Source organism: Canis lupus, chromosome 2, assembly GCF_003254725.2.
Source record: "Canis lupus dingo isolate Sandy chromosome 2, ASM325472v2, whole genome shotgun sequence".
NCBI lineage: Eukaryota > Metazoa > Chordata > Mammalia > Carnivora > Canidae > Canis > Canis lupus.
In genome coordinates, this window is record NC_064244.1 from 24,956,248 (window position 1) to 24,971,527 (window position 15,280).

Consider the following 15,280-nt stretch of genomic DNA (forward strand, 5'->3'; position numbering starts at 1 on the left):
TTTAACTCATTATATTAAAGTCCAGTCAAATTTGTAGGATTAAAATAATTTTTATGTAATTTCATTTTGTAATCAAAGAGTGCATTAAGCAGAAGCAGCCTTTTTTAAAATCTGATTTTCCCAGGGTTTTTCCAGTACACGCAATTCAAGTCATGAATGAAACCTGGAAAATTATATTAGTCTTAAATCAGAAAAATGTAGTCTACATGTTGAAATGGAAATATACTTTCTGAACAGCATACTTTTATAAACAATAATAAAAAATATATTTCACACTATTTCACAATTTTCAGTGCCCAAACATCTAAAAGGAACAAGTACACTTTCAATGCCTGTTAAAGCAGAAATTTATAAATTTAGTATTTACATGAGAATAAATGTTATCTTTAGGTCTTTTATGAAGACCTGCTATGAGAAGAAAATATTACATGTTTTCTTCTTCATTCTATTGCATTTCAATGAAAATTATATAATGTCTACATGATAACAAATGAGAATTTAAGCAGAGATATCCTGAGGACAGTCCCTCTTTTTTCCCTTGCCTGATTGTTGACTTCAAGGGCTTCAACATGCACTAACGAGCTCTGTGTAGCAGCACATTCTGGGTGGTTGTTCAAGTGGATGAGATGAGCTAGTACATGCAGATCCTAAAACATGTGAACTTTCTTTGAGAGAAAGAGCATATTTTAAAAGTCGATAAAATCCTAAAACTCTCTCATCCTGGACTTCAAACAGTTTTTCAAGAACCAAAATATAAGAAATGTCCAAATGAAACACAGGGTATCATATTCCTTATATTTCTAGTTTTTTGAGGTTATTAAAAGTCATGGCAGCCAATCATGGGATAAATATTTAGAAGTTTTAGGAGAAAGATGATCTCACCGGTTTCCTTATTCTTGCTTGTAGCATCTGCCCTCTGTAGCTGAAGATACTTAGACAATTCTCTATATAATTATCACGCAAATATCTAGTGACTTAGAGAATTATCTCATGGTGGTCAACAGGTCAGAGTAGAGTAAGTTAAACAAAAATAGCTATAAATCTCTGCATCTACTCAAAATTTATTTTTTTAAAGATTTTATTTATTTAGAGAGTCCATTAGCAAGGGGAGGGACAAAGGGAGAGGGAGAGAGAGAATCTCAAGCAGACTTCATACTGTACATAGAGCCTCACATGGGGCTAAATCTCATGACCCTGAGATCATGATGTAAGCTAAAATCAATACTCAGATGCTCAACCAACTGAGCTACCCAGGGAGCCCTCTACTCAACATTTAAGTAAGTCTGGAGTCCTCTATCAAGCATGATTTCTACACTGTTACAAACCAAATTTTATTGAAGTTTTAACCTCCAATGTGATGGCATTTGGAGATGGGACCTTTGGGAGGTAATTAGATTAAGGTCATGAAGGTGGGGACCTTATGATGGGATTAGTGCCCTTATCAGAAGACACACCAGAAAACTTGCTCTCTCTCCTGCTCTTCACCATATGAGAACATAGCTAGAAGGTAGACATCTGCAAGACAGAGAGAGAGCCCTCACCAGAACCCAAATAGGTCAGCTCCTTGATCTTGAATTTCCAGCCTCTAGAACCATGAGAAATACGTTTCTGTTGTTGAAGCCACTCAGTGTAATGTATTTTGTTACAGAAGCCAAAACTAAGTGGTATGGACACTTTTCCACCCTTTGATTCATCTGTGCATTTTTGACCCTATTATTTAAACTAAAGAAGAAAACAATACATTGTAAGTTCCAGTCATACTATTAATAATCCTACTGCAGCAAAACTTAATAATCAGTCTGATTTTGGAAATTTAGCAGAACTCAGATTTGTGTAAACCCCAAAGGAAAAGAAGTAAAGATCAAAAAGGGTGAACATGCATATTCCACATATTATGGTCTTAAAAAGAAACTAGCATCCTTATCAAGAAGGCATGCAGTTTTTAGAAGGGACCCACATGGCAAACTGGTAGAAGATGAGAAATGGCTTTGCCATCTAATCTATTTTAATAAAATGATGGATGTTTTGACCAGATCTTCTTCATAGTCAAAGGATATTCCCTGGAAGGACTCCTGGCTCTTGTCTACAGATACTCTTTCCCAAACCGACTTCATTAAATACTTTATGTCTACTACTCAACTACTAATGTCCTTCTGAGTCTGTCTTATCAGATTCTTGTGATTTATTTTTTAAAAGATTTATGTAAGAGAGACAGAGACAGAGGAAGTGTGAGTGAGAGAGCACAAACAGAGAGAGCATCAGAGAGAGAGGGAAAAGCAGGCTCCTTGCTCAGCAGTGATCTCAGGACCCTGGGATCATGACCTGAACCAAAGGCTTAACTGATTGAGCCACCCAGGAACACCAGATTCTTGCTATTTATAGCCTCTCCCCACCACCCGTAAAAAAGCTTAAAATGGTTAAGTAGGTAAAATATATGCTAGATTCAGGGTAATATATCATAGATTAACCTAAAACCAGGTAACTATCCTTTTTTTTTAATAATAATTTTTATTTATTTATGATAGTCACAGAGAGAGAGAGACAGGCAGAGACATAGGCAGAGGGAGAAGCAGGCTCCATGTACCAGGATCCTGATGTGGGATTCGATCCTGGGTCTCCAGGATCATGCCCTGGGCCAAAGGCAGGCGCCAAACCGCTGCGCCACCCAGGGATCCCTAACTATCCTATACAGATCAAATAGACCTTTTTCTCCATAATTCTTAATCTGGAAAATTTGTATTTTTCTTAATTTATTTACTTATATTTATCTTGCTATAGTCTAAGTGATGTAAATTCATATTCTTTACATAAAAAAGAGTAAATATAGTAAAGACTTGCTGAAGAGGAAAACTAACTTGTTTGCATATGGGATAGATTTGAGGTGGGGTGGATTAAGCACAGTTGGATTTATGGATCACACATTCAGAACTTGGTTTCCTTCTATGCTGGTTTCAAACTCCATGTATCAGCAAGATGGTGGCAGTAGTGTTCAGTTATACTTCTCAGCTTCAAGCCCAGATAGAGATGTTACTTGCACTATTTCAGAGAGATCAGCACAATTTTCATGATTTATAATCTCTGAAGCCATCACTGTGGCCTAGGGGTCTGCTGCTTTCATTGATCAATCCTGAGTGACAGGATTTCCTTGGGTTCACTGGAACCACAGTGAGTAGAGGGCTTTTCAAAATGAAAACCAACTGTTAGCTAAAGCAGAGCAAGAGGACACCTATTGGTTACTGAACAAATAATTTCCTAGAGCACAGTGCTTTTGGCTGCCTTTTAGCTCATAATTCTTTACTAACATTCCATGAAAACACATGCCTTTATCTTCATAAATGTACCCACTTCTTCCACCAAGGAGAGGATGCTACCTCACAGCTAAGGTTTAGGATCATTGTGTAATATACGGAAATAGTTCCTGATGCACTTTATATGCAGCACAGGAGTGAGAAGTGAAAAACTAATGTCACAACTTAGTTAAGAAAAGGAGGAAGGATTCTGGCCCCATGTTCCCTCCAGGTTCCTCTGGACATAAACAGTGAGAACCCATTGGCAGTAAGAAAAAGTTTCTTAGTTTCTCCCTGGGTTTGTCCCAGATGCTGCTTCTGAGGGGCATCTCCCCGGTCCATGATCCCTCCTTGCAATATAGGACATGAAATGTGATCGTGGGACATTCTGACATGCACTGGAGGCACCCCAAATTACCTTCAGTGGGTTCAAGAATTCAACTGATACCATGGACAAACAAAATCGTGATACGGAGTAACAAGAATATCAACAAGAGTGTTGGTAGGAGAATGGAGACAAAATACTATGAGAATAAAAGGGAAAAGTCAATGTTCAATTTGCAAATTATATAGGTTTCTGAGAAACATCTGGAATGACACTGATCAATTACTGAAAATTACATCTGACACTAACGATGTATTATATATTGGCTAACTGAAATTAAAGAATAATAAAAATTTCAAAAAATAAAAGAAACATAAAAAGATATTAAAAAACAGTTGATACAAAATCAATAACTAAATAAAAGAAACTTTCCTATGTTGTAAATGGTTAATATACAAATAAAACTTTTTACTGAGTTTGGCAAAACCAATTAGGGAAGAAAAAGATACATCTATGCGTACTGGAAAAAGCTTTGAATTCTAGGAATAAAGACAGTTATCTAGGTGTTAAAATACACATGTGCATACACAATTAAACACTAAAAAGAGGTTATTCTGTCCTCCCTAAAAAGTGTAAAAACGCAAATGAAGCAACCTTAAAAGTCTCTGAAATATAAAGTATGAGGACAAAACAGGGAATATTCAAAGCAGCGGATATAGACAATGATCTAAGAATGCTGTATTATCCTAAGGTGTGACCCATGTTTAAAAAGTAACTGAAAATAACAAAATGAGAGTTTTAACCATGATACAAAAACAAAACAAAACAAAACAAAAATACTTAAATAGAACACACAATATATTAGCCCCTGTTCCAAACAGTTTATGTATAAAGGTTCATATAATTCTTGCAATAAACCTATGAAACAAATATTATTTTTATTCTAATGATAGATGAGTCCAACTCCAATGAAAGTAAATATCTAAAGCCATACAGATATTGTGTAGGAACTGGAATTTAATTTAGGCATTCTGGCTCCAGAGTATACACTAAAATACAGGATGTGAGTGTGGTACTGAAAAGAAAAAAAAAAGAACTGAAGATGCATTTCACCCAAATGAGATGTGACCTGAAACTAAGAACTTAATACCATGAAATTTGGAAATACGAAGACACTGCTCTATCTGACCTTACCATTGACAAAAGGATTTTGAGGCCCATCAAGAAAAAAAAAAAAAAATGAAGGGACAATGAAAAGTCTGAGGAGTGGGAATTGTGTAAATAATGTGTTGACACAGGTTAACTTTGGGTGTAGAAATTATTGATTATACTCTGCTCTCAGTTTTCTGTATCCTTAACTGTTTATTAGTTAGACATGATTCCCTTTAAAATAGTAATATACTTTTTCTTAACTTTTATAACATGACAAACTCTTTTGATAGGCCTCATTATTTGCATGATTTTCATTTTACTATTGTCTTTTACATTGTAATCATAGGGCAAGTTAAAAGGATTAGCACAGATTAAAGTTGCTGAACCATTAATTTTCATGGGGTTGGCCCCTCTGTGCCCGTCTTGGGTTATGTAATATCAAAGAAATGTAGTCACATTTTCTGTGCTGACCAGATACTAAGGGAGTGAGAACCTAGCACAGGTGGTTATGTGTGGAAGAACTGATTTATATAAATACATAAATATTTATACATAAAATTATATAAATACATAAATACATACATATAAATATTTATATAAAGAGAGATAGAGAGAGAGATAAAGAAAGAAAGAGCATGCACACATAAATGCGAAGGGCTGGGGTTGCTCTGGTTGGCTCAGTAATAAGAGTCTGCCTTAAGCTCAGGTCATGATCCCAGGGCTAGGTCTGAGCCCCAAGTCAGGCTCCTGCTCAGCAAGGAGTCTGCTTCTCTCTCTTCCTCTGCCTGACCCCACTGCTTGTTTTCTCTCTCTCTCTCAGGTAAATAAAACCTTAAAAAAGAGAGACAGAGAGAGCACTAGAGAGCATGTGTGCATAAGACTGATGGGGAGGGTGCAGACTGGGTGGGAGAGGGAGAGAGAGAAGCTTAAGCAGGCTCCATGTCCAGTGCAGAGTCCAAGACGGGGCTCAATCTCATGACTCTGAGATCATGACTGAGCCAAAATCAAGAATCAGATGATTAACTGAGCCATCCAGGCACCTCAGGACTATTATTTTTATGTTTTTTTTTATTTGTCTACTTCTTTTATTTTGAATTGATTTAGATATATCCAATAAGATCAAAGTCACAGTGAAGGAGAAAATACAGGAGCTTTTTCAAAATGGATAAACTGAACTTTCTCCTATCACCCACCTCTTCAGAAAATGAACAGAAAATATAACCAACTGACTGAATCTATACTCATTTTTGCCAAAACAAAAACAAAAACAAAAAATGATGCCACACCACCTCAGCGCAAGATTTATAGCCTTGTCTATTCTGATAGAAGTCTTAACATTTGGCTCAAAAGGCTTTTACAGACCAGTCTTCACTCCTTAATTCTTTCCTAGAACAAATTGTGATAGGGTCCCAACACGACTGAATGTCATTCAAGGACCTATAAAGAGATGAAATGTATTCCCTGAGAAATGCACTATTTCTAAGATTTTTGAATGGTGGAGATGGATAGATGCTGCATGACGCTTCCTAACTTGCAGAGATAGTGTTAATTGAAGAGGCTATTTAAAATAATTAACACACTCAATATACTAATTTTATGTAGATTTAGCAAGGGAATCAGAAAGGGCATCATCACATGAAGAAAGGCCTAAATTTTCATTAGTAACTTGAATCTGGACTGGGCCTTTCCAATATATCTGGAAGAGAGGCAAAATGGAAGTCTTGCATTTCTTTATGCAAAAATGACTCCTTCCTAATCTTAAAGTCTGTTTGTACATAAGTGTTTGAAGCAACTTCCTTCACTGTTCCCTTTTTGGAAATTCTAAATCAGCTCAATTTTGGGCAGCCCTGGTGGTGCAGCGGTTTATCACCACCTTCGGTCCAAGGGGTGATCCTGGAGACCTGGATTCGAGTCCCACGTCGGGCTCCCTGCATGGAGCCTGCTCCTCCCTCTGCTTGTGTTTCTGTGCCTCTCTCTCTCTCTCTCTTTCTCTCTCTCTCTCTCTGTGTGTCTCTCATGAATAAATAAATAAAATCTTAAAAAAAAATAAATCAGCTCAATTTCAACAACAATGGCCATCTTTTCTGATGAGGTCGTTAAAACTGTAGTGAGCAATGAAGATTGTGTTAGCATCTCTCTGTAAGTTAATTTATTTGTATCATTTTTCCAAAGTATACATCAACTATATCTATCTATCTATATATCTATGTATGTGTATATATAAATATTTGCATATAAATGTAGTTATACTACGTATACACCATTTTAACAAAATTACATAGAGAATTTTTGAATTTAGATATTGTATATAATATAGACTATACATATTATTAAACTCTTATGAATTATGATGCTACATTACAGAACAAAGACACATTCATTTAAAGGCATAAACAAGAAGTTACCTCAGTAGCAAAAAAACAATCTTAATAATTAAAAGCTTACTCATGTCAAAGCATATGTGCTAATTAGACACGGCAGCATGTTTATATAGATGGCACAGGAAAATTTCAGGCAGATATCTAAGGTCAAGTATCACATCTCAATAGCATCCTACTCTACAAGGTCTAGCCCAATGCTTTGCATAATATAGGTAGGCAGTAAAATTATGTGCTTCTAATATGTGAGAACAGACATCTGAGGCCAAGAAACCAGCCTCAGATGACCTCAATCTAAAGGAATGAGAGGTGGTGGATAGAAAGCATCCTTCCCATGGAGGCACAGGTGATTTGGAAAAAAAAAAAAACAAAAAAAAAAACCAGACAGACAAAGCATCTTCAAGAGCAACATGCAATGGGAACCTCAACAAAATATATGCATTACTGTGTTGCGGAACTGGTAGAAAGCAAGAACACTCTCTGAGGGCCAAAGAGCAAACAAAACAACAGCATGGGGAAGTAAAATAAACAAAAACAGTGAAATGCAAAAACAAAATCCAACAATATGTTGTTTGCAAAAGATAAAACTAAAATATGAGAAAACATAAATATTAAATGCAAAAGGACACACAGAATGGTATCAATCTACAGTAAGTGGGTCTGTCTTTGCAACAAAATTAATTTAAATACAAAATCCATTAGTAAGGGCAAAAGCTCATGCCAATCATTTTAAGTTTTGTGGGCCTAAAAATATTCTAAGAAGATAAAGGAAAAACCGATTTTAGAAAAAAAAAAAATCATCCTAGTGAGAGGTTTCAACATCTTTGAAAAATTATCAGTAGGTTAAGCAAACAGGGATACTATAAAAAGATCTGATTTATTATTATTAAATTATCAGCATGATTGACTTCATGCATATATTCATAACCTTGTAGTCAATTACACATACTCTCCCAAGCAAAGGTGGATATTTTTCAAATGACCATTTACATGGACACAGAGCAAGTCAATAAATCTCAAATGAATATGTACATATGACAAACACACTGAAGTTAAGTTGAAAATCAGTAACAAAAGTAGTACTTAAAAATATGTGCAGTGGAGGATTTTAGACCTTGTAAATATATAACTTACAGGTAAGTAATCACAAATTTTAAAACACTTTCAACTTTAATCATAATAAAAAATAGTTCAGATTGAATTCATGAAAGCAAAGTCAAAACAGGATTTCAAAGGACATTTATGGTTCTAAAAGTCTACATGGAAAAGAATGAAGACTGAAAATGGATTAGTTATAAAGTTAGTATTTCAATAGAAATACAAAGAAAGTGAAATGAGGGGAAAATAAGAATAGAAATAATACATACAACCATACAATAGCATTGATCAAGAGTGTCGGTATTTAATAAAGACTAACAAAATAGACCAGTATCTGCTGAGATTGATAAGGAAAAAAGAAAAAAAATTATCCGAATAAACAGTTTTAGGGATGAAAAGGAAGGGCATGACTGCCTCTACAGAAATCACAGATTGAAGGCACTTCCAGTTTCTTGGTAAGAGATTATTAGGCAATAATAACTAATTCTCTTGCTAGAGACAACCAAACAAACCAGAAAATAAAAATACAAATTACTAAGTAGTATTCATTTTCTGTCAAAATAATGACAGATTTCTAAGCAGGAATTCAAAGATGATAAGCACTCAAAAAAAATAAATAAATATATAAGGTTTCAGTCCCCAGACTATGCCAGGTCAGGAAAGGTGGCCAAGAATCTGAGCACCTAGTTACTAACGTCTTAAGGCCACAAACAGGGTTAGAATCCTTAGGCTGATGGGGGTCAAGAATCCCTTCAAGGGTCATCTGACTTACGTGTTTCATGCACAGTAGAGGTACAACCTAGAGGTGCAATTACCCCAGGGTATCTGTGTATCTCAGGAAGCAACCAAAAGTAAGGCCTACTTGATGGACACGGGATGCTGAAGGAACCAGAAATCTCATAGCTACAGAATATGAGTGTCCTATAGTATGGGAGTTCCACAGTTTATTAGGCATAGCCGTTTAGACGGCTCTGGTTTCACTGTTACAATGTACAATACATCTCCTTCCCTATGCCTGTGTGCTAACTAACACACAATTTTTCTAGTCCAGATGCCTCAAAGTAGAATGCTGGATTATAGAATTAGCTACCCTTAAAATTTGATAGATAATCCTCACTTCCTACTAATAATACAGGAAATAATCAATTTAGGTACATTCTCATTTATACTTGATGTTACTGAATATTTGAAATTTTAAAATAGCAAGGGATAAAAATTTCATCTCGTGATTTTGATGTGCATTTCCTTGATTACTAGAAAGGCTGAAAAGATGCTATTTATTCTTATTGGTGTTATTCATAGTTTATTGTCTATTTACGCTATTTTTAATTTCCTGTTTAAGTATATGCTATTTATTCTTATTATTTACTGTTTGTTGTCTATTTATGCTATATTTAATTCCCTGTGAATCATCTCATATTAAAATATCCCTTTATGAGTTTTAGGTTTCATGTCATATTTTATGATTTTTCTTATCCCAAGTTCTTTGTTTTTTTTTTTCCTCTCCCAATTTTTTTTCCTCTCCAAATTTCTATAATTTCGCCCATTTAATTTTAATAGTTTTTGAGATTTTTAAAAGTGTGTAAGTTCGTCTTTAGGTTTAGATGTATACAGTAACTAGAATATTTTTGAGTATTTTGAAATAATAAAACATTATTTTATTTTTCTAACAGGACAGTCATTTGTGCTAACACCATTAATTCAGTGATCTGCCCTATCATCAAAGATTGGAAAATGCTACCTGTATGATATTTTAAATTATCACACATATACACATTGAACACACAAATACAAGTTAGCCTATACTGTAGAGTCCATTCTGTCCCATTGGGTTACTTTATTTCTGTCCAACACCTAATTGTTTCGATACAGTTCTGTAATGATTTTTAGACTGTCCAAAAATTAATCTGAAAAATATACATAATGTCAAGATGGCTTTGTATATAAGGTAGATATACATATCCAACATATATATACACACACACAAAATATATATATTTACTACCATATTGTCTTAATTAGTTTACTTTTTAAAAAAGATTTTATTTATTTATTCATGAGAGATGCAGAGAGAGAAGCAGGCTCCCTCTGGGGAGTCTGATGTGGGACTCGATCCCAGGACCCTGGGATCACAACCTGAGCCGAAGGCAGAAGCTCAACCACTGAGCCACCCAAGTACCCCTTGTCTTAATTGGTTTAAGACATAAATACACACATGCTTATGTATTTCCTCCTAAATTTTATTCATCTTTAAGGCTGCTTAAGCATTATTGGTCTTTTACATTTTTTGGAATAATTTTGTAACTTTATTTTTCTTAATTTTGTAACTTTAAACACATACATGGACACTGAGGTTTTGACTTAAATCATATTCAATATATACATACCGATTTGGGAAAAATGGACATATTTTGCATTACCGAGTTCCAATATATGAATGCGGTCCAGTCCTTGATGATTTACGTCTTCTTTGGTTTTTCTCAATAATGCTGTGTAGGTTTCTGTGTCTACGTCTTCTCCATATTTTAATCTATTTTGTCTTACATTTTTGAGCTCTAATTGTAAATTGTACCTTATATATATTCAAATTCTATTTATTTCTGAAATAAAAAATACAAGCAATTTTTATATTACACGCTAACCTTATTTTTAATAAAGGATCCATTATTTTTCCATGACACGATCACATATACTTGCAAATATGAATATTTTAATATACTTTAAGATCTCTATAGCTTTGATTTTTCTGTCTTATTATAGTAACTAGATGGTCTTCTTCTAGATCCTCTTTATCTGATTAAGGAAATTCATCCCTAATTTTATTTTGCTAGTTTTTTTTTTTAAATAAAGAATTAATGTTGAATTTTATAAAATGTTTTTCACCAGTTGAGATGATATGATTTTTCTTTTTTAATTTGTGAATCTAGAGAATTATGCAATTGAGTTTGGGATGTTGAATAAAATTCCATTTCTTGGATGAATCTGTTTGTTGAATATATAGTTCTTATTTTAATTTGGTAATATTATGTTTACAGTATTTAAATAAAATTCAACATTGGATTGGTTTATAATTTTTCTTTCATTATACATTTTTTTAAAGATTTTATTTATTTATCCATGAGAGGCAGAGACGTAGGCAGAGGGAGGAGAGCAGGCTCCATGTAGGAGCCGTATGTGGGACTCGATCCTGGAACTCGAGGATCACATCCTGAGCCAAAGGCAGATACTCAACCACTGAGCCACCCAGGTGTCCTTTCATTATACCTGTATCAGTTTTTTATTTCAATTACCATTTCATGTTCTCTTGACTTTGTGAAGTTACTACAGTATTTTTTTCCTTAAGATTTCACCAATGAATAATAAAAGGATTTTACTGATGAAGGCTTCTACCTTGAAGCTTTCTTTATGGAAGGACTTTTTGTTAGAGATTAAATTTACTTAGTGTTTGTAACAGTATCCAGATTTTATAATACTTCTTTTGTGAGTTTTATAAGTTGTATTTTCTAAGAGTTTGCTATTTTACTTGGTTTTCAAATTTATGGCATAATTTGTTTACTGTAACCACTTTAACCAATTATAGTTGTTTTAATTTCTCTATGGTCTAGTGGACAGCCTTCTTTTATTCCCTTTTTTGATAACTTCTCATTTTCTATCTTAGTCATTCAGAGAATTATCAATTTTGTCAGACTTTATATAAACCAATTTTAATTTTGCTAATTAGTTTGAGTATATTTATTCATTTCTGATTTTCCTATTACTTTCTTATCTGTACAATTTGATTTCAATTTGTTGTCCATCTCTACTTTAAATAGATTTTGTATATAATTTCAGCATTCCTTTTTTTCTAAATATATACATTTAAGGTTATAAGTTTCCCTCATGACAAAACTTTACACTAAAGAGCTTTAAATACCAAGTATATTTATTATTTATTTAGAAATATTTTATTATGATGATTTTATTTTTTCCTTGAATCCTAGAAAGTTTAGATATATAATTTTGTTTTTGAATTTGCAGAGGTTTTTTTAGTAGTCTTTTTATGGTTAAATTCTGGCTTACACTATGATTAGAAACATACTATAAGTATTTTAATACATTTGAAATTTGAGATTTGCTTTGTGATGCAGCATATGATCAATTAAAAACAAATGCTTTATGAATACTTGAATAGAATGCATATTCTGCAAATGTTGGATGGCCTACATATTTGTATAGTGTGTTGCTTAAGCTTCTATATTACTGCTTTATTTTGTCTGTATGAAGAGGTGTACTAAAACTTTTAATTATTATTATGAATTAATATTTATTAACATAGTTATTAATATCTGCTTTTTATGTTTTATGTTATATTTTCAGGCATATAAAAAGCCAAAATTTTCATATATTGGCAAAACGCAATTTTCACTCTTGTGAAATGTTCCTCTAGCTCTATTAATGATTTTTTCTTTGAACCTTTTTCATCTGGTTTTAATGTCGTTAAACCAATGTCTTTGGTTAATGTTTGCAGAACATAATTTTCCCATATTTAAAATTTTATTCTTAGCTTTTGATTTTAGACCTTTTTTCTTTCAAGAGATATATTATGGGTTTGAAGTTTTTATCCAGCCTGGCAATCTTTATTTTTTAATTAGAGCAATCTCTTTCATTCACAGTTAATGTAATTACTGGTACACGTAGGTCTCATTTGAAAAATTAGTTATCCCTGTTTATGTCACTCTTTTAAAGAAATGTGGTTTCATTTCCCTGGCTGCTGTTAGACTGTCCCTTTGTCTAGTTGGCAGTGGTTTAAATACCATAAAGGGAACTTTCAAAACCCTGTGATTCATAGGTACTGCTTGATTTCTGGATTGATTTGATTGTGCTGGTTTCTCTTGGTTTTCAGTCAGACTATATTATCTTCTCACCTACAGTAGTATTTTGATTGAGCATTAAACAGAACATATGAGTAACTGAAGAAATATTTGGGGCCCTGTGATGTTTCTCCATAGAGAGCCACAAATTTATAATACTGGCAGGCATTTGCCAATGTTGGCTGTATCAACCTCATTCAATTTAGGAACTAAAACGATTTAATGGCTTCAGTACTTCTTGAGGACTTGTCTATTTATGGGTCATTTTTATTCCTGTTACATAGCCTTTTGGTATCCCAATCCAGGTCTCTGCAGACCTCTGACACAAATTTCTGCTCCCTATTCTATGTTGGCTGAGCTGTGTCTATTCTTGTGTATTTTTCGTGTGACCTCTATGCATACGGTCTTGAGAGATGACCCTAGCAGCAGAGCCTCCAATACTATTCTACCTGAGATCATATATGCTACCCGATATAATTAATGTATTAATTTCCTACTCATATTTGCCAGAGTTGGCTTCTGTGCCTCAGACTACAAAACCTGATTGAAATCAATAAATTTCATTATCTGTCAAGGAGAGTCTCTATTTGCTACCATTCATTTTTCTAAATTATTCTGTGAAATTCTCACTTACATTCTCTCCTGCAGACTTTAAAGTCATTTAAGTTACAACTTAGAATTATGACTGAAATTGTCAATTTGTTTAAGACTGGCATTTTTAATATTAGCTCTTTCCAGAATGATATTTCTTTCTAATCCTTTTTTCACTCTTCAATAAAGTTTAGCGATTATCTTATTAACTCCTATACTTATTTATTTTGATATTTTAGTTTTGATGTTATTAAGCTAAGATCTCCTTTTTCTATCTCCATTTCAAAGTGCTTATCGTTATTATAGAAAGTCTATAGACTTTTACATATTATGTGTATGTAGGGGATTTACCTTACTAATTCTACCAGGTGATTGCTTGTTAGTTTCTTAATTATGTATTTTGAGTTTTCCATGTCTATAATCATTCACAGGCTTTTCTCTCATTACTTCTTTGAACAGTCAAGTATTTGAAATTTTCTATGGTATTTCTGATATTTGGGGGAGAAAAAAACAATCCTTTTAATTGGATGTCTCTTCCTTTTTTCTTGAAAAACATATTTAAAACTTAGCTGCCATTCTTAATATCTAAGTATTTTTAAAGTGTATGTTGGATTTTTTCCACATACACTTCCAACATCTAAAAAATTGGATTTTTCTCAATCTTCCCAATTTCTATACAGTTAGTCTGATTTTCTCACTCTTCTTGAGTCAATTTGCATGTAATATTCTTTGTTGTTATTTTCAATGCTTCCTGTATCTGTGACTATTTATCAATCTATATTACATTTCCTGTTTATTTTTTTTTCAGGTTTGTCAAGTGTTTTTCTATTTTATTTTCAAAGACCTAAATTTGATTTTATTATTTTACTACTTTGTCTTCTTTTATTTCACTTGAATAGCACTTTACTAACTTTTGCTTTCATTTATCTTTACATAATAACATTGTTTTCATGTTATATATTTAAACTATTGTCGGGTTTTCTTTTTTTATAATAGAATAATGTCTGTCTCTAAAGTTCCTCTTAACACAGCTTCTGTATATTCTGATATGGTTTCAGGTTTTAGTTAATTTTTGATTTATAGTTTCATTTTAATTTTCATTTTAAGAATTATTTAGGAGGCAAAGCTGATGATGTCTTCTGAGACCCTGCTAGCGCCACAACAATTAATATTACTTCTGGTAACCCAACAAAGAAGGTTGCCAGATTGAAATCTCCCCTCTGGGTTCTGGCTCTTTGGTCTCAGCTTCTCCAGGTGCAAATGGGAAGGGGGAAAGGGTGAGGAGAGAGGGGAGAGGGGAGGGAGGACAGGCATCTTGCAGGGGGACTGGCAGTGTGGCCTTCCTCTAAACACACTGGTGCCAGCTGTCTCAGGCAGCTTCCCTGTTCTTGAACAGGCTTCTCAAACGACAGAAAGCTTTCTGTGCTCTCTCATCTAGATAATTCCAGGCCTCTGAAGAACTCTGTTTTATTCCTGAGTCTAACGTTAAGGCTTGTTTTATTAGTCACATTGTTTTAGCACAGAGTTGGGAGGGGAAAAGTTTTCTGAAATGCATTCAGCATGCTGTCCTCAGTAATACAGATTATTTTTTTACAGAAT